The following is a 9,358-nucleotide window of genomic DNA, read 5'->3' as shown; positions in this document are numbered from 1 at the left end:
CCTGTTACTGCGCTGGGCCCAGTTGGTTAATCCAGGATATCTTCAAAATCAACTCAATGCTTTTGAGCTTTTATATGAAAATCAGCTTATTAGCAACCTTAATCCTACCACTTAAATCCCCCTCTGCTATGTTAGGTGATATTCACAGGTTTGGGGAAGTAAAATGGGGACATGGGGCCAGTGGTGGTTGTTCTGCCTAACAACACCTAGTACCCAGCACCTGCTCTGTACTCATCCAGGTGTTCTGTGCTAGGTGCTGGGACAGAGTGTACACCCAGGCCAGATCTCTGGCATCAATAACCTGAATAATTATGAGCAGCATCTGGCATTGACTGAGTGTCTGTTCTGCCCCTATGCCAAGATCTGGGCTAAGCAATTTCCTTACTGTAGGTCCAATTTAGTAAGATTTAACGGAGGGGTTAAATGACTTTCCCAGGTCACACAGCCCAGTAAGAAATGGAAATCACTTCTGTAAGAGAATCATGGGATGCCCTGGGCCCAAAAAGCACCTGACCTAGGCTTGGGGGAGGGAACACAAGGCAGGTAGGATTCCTGGGGAAGGAGAGGTTGGGCAGGATGGAGGCCAAGGACTTCTAGTCCATGGTTACTCAGTAGATGCCAGTGGATTTGTAGCATAATGCTGTGTAGCAGGTCATATGTGTACAACATTAAGGTGATTTATTAAGACAGACTGCATTTGCACAATCTGAGGAAGAGAATGTATTATCTGACCTGGCTCTGGCCCACAGTAGGAACACAGTAACTATTTGGAGACTCATTCCCTTATTAGTGATTAATTCCAAAGTCTATACTATTCATAAGGGCCCCCATGCTATTTTCAGCATAGGCTTTGCCTTTGACTACACTATCTGAGCGGTGTTGGTTCCCTTTTCTGCCCTAGGCCCAGGGCTCCTGGTTCTTCACCCAAATGTATCCATCAAAGCTTATCACCCAGAGTCTATCTTCTAGCAAGAGCCTCACCTCCTCCTGCTAGGTGAGACCGGAGCCAGTGTGCTTAGCTCAGCTCAATCAGTGACGGCAAATGTGCTAAGGTTCCTTTTTCTTATATTTCTGTTTTCAGTAGGTCTTACACAAATAACTAAGTTATATGTGTAAATATCCAGTCACTTCGCTCTGAACTGAGACATCCCTATCCCAGGATGAGTCTGGTTATGCTTCCCATCCAATCAGAAGAATCTAGGGTGCAGACAAGGTCTACAAGTGTCTCTTTATCAATGTTTCATTAAAGATGAGGGCCCAACGACTCAAGGCTGGCATTTCTGCCAAGAACCCTTTAGTTAATGTATTTCAGTTTTGCCAGACATGGCCTTCACTTAACAAATAGCCAGTCTCTGTTTTCTAAATTTCATCTAGACTTACCTGATCTCTTAGTAGAACTCATCCAGGAAGGATGAGTGAAGAAAAGGGGAAAGCATCAGCTTTGGGTATGAATTCTTTGCAACCTTGAAGAAATAACCTCTGCAAGCCTTTGCTTTCTCATCTAAATCATGGAGATGACACATCTTCTATAGAGTGCTATTAGATAATGCAAGCAAAACTCCTAGCATAGTGCCTGGAACACTATAATCAATCAATAAATGTAACTGGAAACCAGGCAAAATGGACAGCCTTCACTGAAAAATCTGAAATTAACTGCATTTCCCCAGATTCCAGTCTGTCTCTGTAAGAAGTCATGGCTTTCCTCTACGTCTGTGACCCACAGATATCAAAACCAATCTGTCACAGCTCTGAAAGATCCTGGTCAGAATAAACTGATCCAGTAACCCCTGCTTGTCAGCAAGGGCCCCACAGGACAGCAGCAGATGTGCAGACATCCGCAAGGAAGAGGCTGACTGAACTTGAAGAGAAACATTTGTGGAAGGTCGAAGCACTGAGAGGCAACGTCTCAAAGTTGTGCCAGCTGCAATCAGCCCCGCTAAGTAGGACTAGAGGGAGGGTTCCTCCATCCAACCAGGGTTTCCCCTGGTTTGACCTGCACACCTTTGCTCAGGTGCCTTCCTCTGGCCAGGAACGCTCTCCTCTCTCCCTTCCTACTTGGAAAACTTGTGCCCATGCCTCAGTCCCCTCACACACTTGCGCGGTCACACAGCTTGCTTTCTGCTAAAGTTTACTTGCTATTTTCTGTGGCCATTTGCTGAAGGAGGCCATTGTCACCTCTGTCCCCTTGAAAGGTATAATCTGGGGTTTAAGACCTCATGGAGCCTTCTCTGACCAATATCAACATCTTGAAAGCCACATTGTAATTTCACACTTTGTGTCTCAGAAAGTTTAAAGAAACAGGTAAAGTTCATTATAACAGTATATTTTAACCAATATCAGGGTGGCCAACTGTTCCTGATTTCCCAGAAATAGAGAGTTTCCTGAGCTACAGGGCTTTCATTTTAGAAAAGTCTCTGGCAAAACAGAACAAAAACGGTTAGCCTACTCAATATATCCCAAAGTCATTCTGTCAAGTATATATGTGGTACTGTCTTCGAAATTGGATGTGTAGTTTATACTGACAGCATATGTCATTTCAGATGCGATGTATGGCCAGTGCTCAGTAGCTGCCTTTGCCTACTGGTGGCTGTCTGTCATATTGGATAATGCAGGGTAGAGATAAGCTTGATACTGATAAGTCGGAGACCCAAGAATCCTGAATTTCAGATCCTACCCTATATATGTATGAAACTACCTCCTACAGGAATCCCGGCTCTGTGAGCAGAATCTTGATGAACCTGCATTCTGAATTCTCAGCACCCTGGGGACCACTGCTGTAATAGCATGTCAGGATAGTCAGAACTGTAAAAATAGTAGAAATAATAGTAATAAAAGTTTCCATTTCTTTGGTATTATCTCACTTAATCATCACAACACCCCCAGGAGATGTTATCCTAATTTATTTTATTTTATTTTATTTTTTTAAGATTTATTTATTTATGCATATAAGAACTGAGGTGTAGGCCAGAGGTGCAGGGGTGAGATGATTCACCAGAGAGAGTGGGGAGCAAAGCAGGCAGACTGACTGAAATACACTGCTGAGGGGAGCAGCGGACAAGACAGGAGAGGTCTGCTGTGCCATGTGGGCTGCTCCCTGGCCGGCAGAAGATGGAACTCATGTTGCAGTGGCTGGTGATAGCTTGATAGTGTTGTGTCTTTAACCCCTATGCCACCAGGGACCTGTTATCCTCATATTACAGGTAAGAGAACTGAAACTGACACGTGCTGCAGTGGCTGCAGATAGCTTCATAGGTTGCATCACAACCCCTTGCGCCACCAGGGAGGCCCGGCCAGGGAGCTACCCACATGGTGCAGCAGACCTCTCCAGACTTGCCCACGCTCCCCTCAGCAGTGTATCTCAGTCAATCTGCCTGTTCTTTTTCCCACTCTATCTCTGGTGAATCCTCTCACACCCATACCTCTGGCCTATATCCAGTTCTTATAAGCATAAAAATATGAGTACTGAGAGTACTCATATCCCTAAAGTAAGAGAGTGACAGACTGCTAAGGGATTTGGGATTACCTCTGACTTTGTTTCCTTACAGCAACCTACATTAACACTTACCTCCTAGGAGTTTCTGATAAATGAGAAGCTACGTGGGTAGCACTTAGTATGTATCTGCTGACAGAGCTGACACTGCTATAATTATCATGATTATGATAATGATTATAATAAGATTACATCACGATAACATCGTGATTATAATATGAGTGGATGGACATCAAAGAGCGAAGAGAGAGTTCCCAATTTAGAAGCCTGCTTTCCAAAAGGAATAGAGACGGAGATCCAGGACTTACAAAAATGAATTTATATCCTCCGCAGTTGCAAATTTCCCCTAGGGAGGGGCCTTCTCTCTTGTAATTTTACACCAATGTCCACACCCTGCCAGAAAGAGAAGCAAAATATAAAGGAGTTGCTTTACTCTGCTTCCGCCCACTAGAGGAAGAGGAGCTGGCTCTCTCAGCAGCTCCCTGGAGAGGTAGAAAGGCTCACCCTCCACCCCAGCCCCTGCCACAAAGGCCCGGGGCCTGTGTGGGCGTGGCTGGGAGAAAGCCCATCCCCAGATGGAAGTGCTGGGAAAGCAGACCTTCCTGGAAAGGCCCAGGGCAAAATGCAATCGCATTTTGAAGGTCCATTTTGAAGGTCCAGGGACCCCAGCAGCCAGTCCTACCTTAGTAGAAGGTGGGAGCTGCTGGTAGGCAGACTTGAATAAGGAAAATGTACAACTCAGGGAAAAAATAGGGAAATAAAGTTTTTAATGTGTCCTACCCAATCCGACGACCTGGAAACCCAAAGTCACTCTCAGAGCTGGCCCGACGTTGCGAGCTGGCAGAGACCCAAAATGGGGGATCCCCAAAGCCCACGGGTCTGCCTTTTGTATCCACCTGGCTGCTTAACCCCACCCTCAGGTCCCAGCCACCTTCCCTTTGGTGATGATGGGATTTGGAGTTACCAGTGTCTTTGACTTTGACCTAGGGTGGGGGTGGAGTCCACAAAGCCTATATGGAATTAGCTTTGGGACATCCTTTTTCCCCTAACAATCCCACCCAGCCACCAGCTGAGGTGGTGTTCAGATGGGCAGAACAAAGTCCGTGAAAGCCATCTTTACTGGAGTCATAGGTATTCTCTCCTTTGATACTACAACTTCAGTAAATAGCCACTTCCTAGCACCAGATACTGAGCTAAGCATCTTAACAAGGGTTATCTTTTTTAATCTTCTCAAGAACCTTGTGAGCTTAGTATTATCATCCCTTTGTTAGAAGTAAGGAAACGGAGGTTGCAAATACATATATATCAAGTCATTGCTTTGTGTCCTTTCATTGTTAGATATCAGAATCTGGATCCAAACCCTAGTCTACCCAACTCAAGGCCAGTTCTAAGCCTCTAAGTTCTTCAGCCCCTCAGAGCTCACAGTGCTCACTGCCGGGAACATGATTTGCCTGGCCATGGTGAAGGAATGAAGGCGGTGTCCACCATTCACTCACATCTAAGTGTTGTTCATTCACCAGGGCGGGGAGATAGGCCCTTCCAAGAGGGCCTGGATTCTTCTCTCTGGGCCTTTCCAGCCCAAAATGGAACTCAGGGCCAGAGCATGCTCCTCCCCCAGCCCCAGTCTTGCTGGAATCACACACACATGCAAATGACTGGGACCTTTTCCCCCACCCAATCTGGCTTTGGTTTCTTTGGAAGATTTATGTGTGGGTCTGGTTTGGTTTTTATTTTTGTTTTTTTTTTTTTTAAAGTGCAGACAAATGCCACAGAGTAGTTTTCTGCTAAAGAAAACACTGTCTTGCCACTGCTCACCTGGCAAACCCAGTCTGCCTTCCAACTGGAACAGAACTGCTCCTTTGTGAGGCCTATACAGCTGACAGAGCCCTTTTCCATTCTTATCTCATCCACTGCCCCCTTCCCAGTGCTCTGCAAGCCAGGATTAGTAGTATTATTCTCACAGTGCTCAAGGACGGGGCCTATTTATCTCTATCCCTAGGGTTTAAAAGAATGGCATGTTTGTGACCACTCACTGAATTGCTGGGAGGAGGCAAAGGTTAAGTGACTGGCTTGGAGTCACTCAGTTAATGTCGGGGTCAGAGTTCAATGTTATATATGAGCTGACTCTAAAACCTGTTCTCTGCTACCCCTTTTGGATTTTCAAGGATGTTCATTTGTTGCAACACTTTATAGCAGCCCCTCACTACTGGGTCCCTCACATGCTCCTCAAAGTGTGGTCCCATGGGCAGCCCCGGCAACACCTGGGGACATGCAGAAGCCCATGCACCACTGAGTCAGCAGCTGCAGTTTCACAGGTTCCCCAAGGTGACTCATGTGCTCACTTCCGTTGGAAAGTGAGGCATTATAGCACACCAACCAGGTGGACTCCCCCATCACTTAATTTTTTTTTAATAGCTCTTTTTTTTTAAAGATTTATTTTATTTATACAAGAGCCGGGGTACAGGCCAGATGCGCGGGAGTGTGAGAGGATTCACCAGAGACAGAGTGGGGAACAGAACAGGCAGACTGAGTGAAATACACTGCTGAGGGGAGCAGTGGGCGAGACAGGAGAGGTCTGCTTTCCATGTGGGTTGCTTCGAGGCCAGCGGGGATCGAACCGGCACTGCAGAGGCTGTGGACGTTTCACAGCACTGTGCTCAACCACCTGTGCCACCAGAGAGTCCCCCTTGTCACTTTTTTTAATGCATACAAGAGGTCTAGGCCAGAGGTGGGGGTTGTGGGGGTGGCAGGAGGATTCACCAGAGACAGAGTGGGGAGCAGAACAGGCAGATCTCCTGAAATACACTGCTGAGGGGAGCAGCGGGCAAGACACGAGAGGTCTGCTGCGCCGTGTGGTTTAGCTCCCTGGCCGGGGATCGAACTCCGGGCCCAGTGGCTGTGGATAGCTTGATAGTGCTGAGACTTAACCCCTTGTGCCACCAGGGAGGTCCTCCCTGGTACTTTTAAAGAAGAGCGTGATGCATTTTCCTATGCTGATGTGAGAGGATCCCAGAATTTATTGTTTGGTGGGAGAAAATGAAAGCAAGTTATAGACCAACATGAATTTGTGTGATCCAATATGGGGCACTTTTTTTAGATAAAAATAACACTAATGTATGTTAAAATGTGCATAGAACTGATGAGCTACATAATCTACCAGGGTGCCAGTCTAGAAAGGGTCCCAAACAGCAATAGATTAGATCCAAACTGGATGCCCATTAACTCAGGTTTCCACAGGTTTCTGTAATAACCAGTGGTGGGGGAGGAGCTTCCTGTAGGAGAGAATGGAACATTCTCTTCCCCCGCACAAGTGGCAGTTCTTGTCTGTGCTACCAAGCCAGAGTCCAGCTAATTGATGACCCTGTCATGTCTGTGGCCATGTCAGCTCAGTCCTTATTTATATCCATGTGCTGCCCCAAGACCTACCGAGGTGGCAGCTCACCTGAATAGTGTGCTTTTAGTACAGCCCCAGAAAGCCGACTCTAGGACAGTGTCCACTCTAAAACAATTCCCAATAAGTGAAAAGGTCAGGTTTTAGTCTATGCATGTAATAAATCCTTAATTTTGAAAAGAATGAAGAACAATGTATCTTATTAATAGAAAATCAATTTCTCCATCTCCTGTGTAAATAAATGTTGAACAACTATTTTAAAAATATCAAGTTGGGTGGGGGGGCGGGTGCCAGATTGTTAGCCTGCCCCGGACACCTCTATGTCTCAGTCTCATTCCTCATGTGGCTAAGAAAACACAGAAATCCTTCCAAGGATTTATAGGAACAGTTAACCAGGATAATCACTAGGAGGTAGAAGTATAAGAACTTTTACTTTCTATCTTAAATGTTTCTCACATATTTTCAACGTACACTGTTGCTGGGAATGTAAAGTGGCACACCCACTTAGGAAAGCAGTTGCTTGCAAAAAGCTAAACATGACTAGCATATGACCCAGCCATTCCACTCCCAGGAAATTACCCAAGGGAAATAAAACCATGCATCTATGAAAAGACACTTGGATGTTTATATCAGCTTTATTTTCAGTTGCACCAAACTGGAAACAGCCAGCCAGAGGTCCATTAACAGGTGACCCCATGAATAAACTGTGGGCATCCATGCAATGACTAATTAGTACTCAGAGATAAGGCTCTACTGCTGCACCCAACAACATAGCTGAATTTCAGAATGATCATGCTAGGTGAAAGGAGTTAGAAAAAAAAATAGTGTGCGATTCCATTTTCCAGAAAATATAAGCTAATATTAGTGATTGAAAGCAGATCCGTGCATGTCTGGGGATGGAGGGATTGTCAGAGAGGGAGAGATTGCAATAGAGTTAAAAAAAAAAACTTTTTGGTGTGATGGATATGTTTACCATTTGATTATAGTAATGATTTCATGAAAGTGTGTATGTGGGGGTGTGTGGGTGTGGGTGTGTGTTTAAAAAGTTATCTAATTATGTATTTTAAATATGTGCAGTTTACCGTGAGTCAGTCACACCAAAATTTGAAAAGGGAACAAAGAAAGCCAGTTTTACTTTTATGGGCAGGAAAGAAAAAGCAGGATAGATTCAAAGGTACACCCACATAAAAACGTGTGCTCTTCCACTATATAACATGTTTGTGTTTTGAATCTCCTAGTCTTCCCTATCCGTCATTGCAGAGAGTGACTATACCAAATGTGATTTTTTTTTTCTTCAGCTTTTAAGACAATCCTTTTCTTCCTCTCCCTCATGGCCCCCGTCAAGGGCAGACTAAGTGGGATCCTGCTGAAATGAAGTCAGATAAGGTTTCCTCACCACCCTTGTTCTGCCATGGCCCCAGTTTCTCCCTAAGGAGGTTACAGGCTGCAAGGAATGTGATGACATGTTTACTTTGGAGCAGATTCTGGCCAGTAAATATACTCTCAGCTCAGACCAGAACCAGCCCCTGATAGAAGATAGGCCATTCCAAACTAGCTGGAGCTCAGAGCTCCCTCCATATGTAGATCTTTAATAGAGGAGGGCGGGGGTTAGAGCCGACAGAGAGTTTTTCCTCAGTATCCCTGGAGCCTAAACGCGGAAAGCTGTTGAGTACAAAAAGCTCATTGAGAATCAGCAAGAGAACAATTGGAACGTGGTTGGCCAAGTTTAACAAGGTCTCAGAGGGTCCCCTGTTCTCCATGTGTGAGAGGTTTGATTTTTTTTTTTTTTTTTTTTTTGCTCTGCACCTCCGTCAGTCTAGACAGTTCACCAGACACATGATTCCAAGTTGGTTAGGAGTGAGGCAGTTTCCAGGAACAGATGGCTTTCCAGAATGCAAAACTTCTCTAGTAATAATAATAGTAATTATAGCAACTGAGTACCCCATCTACTGTCTTACATCTGTTGCCATATTTAATCCTCACATAACTCCATGTGCTAAGAACTGGGGTCCAGAGAGTTTAAGCTAGCAGCCCAAAGGCTTCCATTAATAGGTCTGGATTCTGAATCCAAGCTGGCTTTCAGGAAACCATAGGCAATCCAGACCTGACACCTGTGATTCTGGACTCAGATCTAGGTTCAAATCCTGGTTCTGCCATTGATGAGTTTTGTGGGAATAATGGTACTGTAACAGGGTGGTCCCAGGAAAGGGAGAGATTCCAGGTTTCCTGCCCAACCCAAGGGAGGGTAGAACTCAGCAGGGAGAGAAGAAGCTGCAGAGGAGACTGAGGAAGGAAAAAAAGCAAGATGGAGATCCAGAAGGAGACCTGGAGGAAGCACATGAAGCCAAGAGACTCGTGAAGAAACTGCGCTTGCCTTTTGGTCGTGGACTGGTTGAAACAGATGTGGGTGAGACCCCTGGGGAGGTGACTATGGCAGTTTTTGTCTTGAGTTTGATTTTGCTCTTTTCCTTCCAGAC

This window comes from Talpa occidentalis, unplaced genomic scaffold, assembly GCF_014898055.3.
Source record: "Talpa occidentalis isolate TD23 unplaced genomic scaffold, MPIMG_talOcc4v2.1 talOcc4.10, whole genome shotgun sequence".
NCBI lineage: Eukaryota > Metazoa > Chordata > Mammalia > Eulipotyphla > Talpidae > Talpa > Talpa occidentalis.
This window is presented reverse-complemented; position numbering follows the sequence as displayed.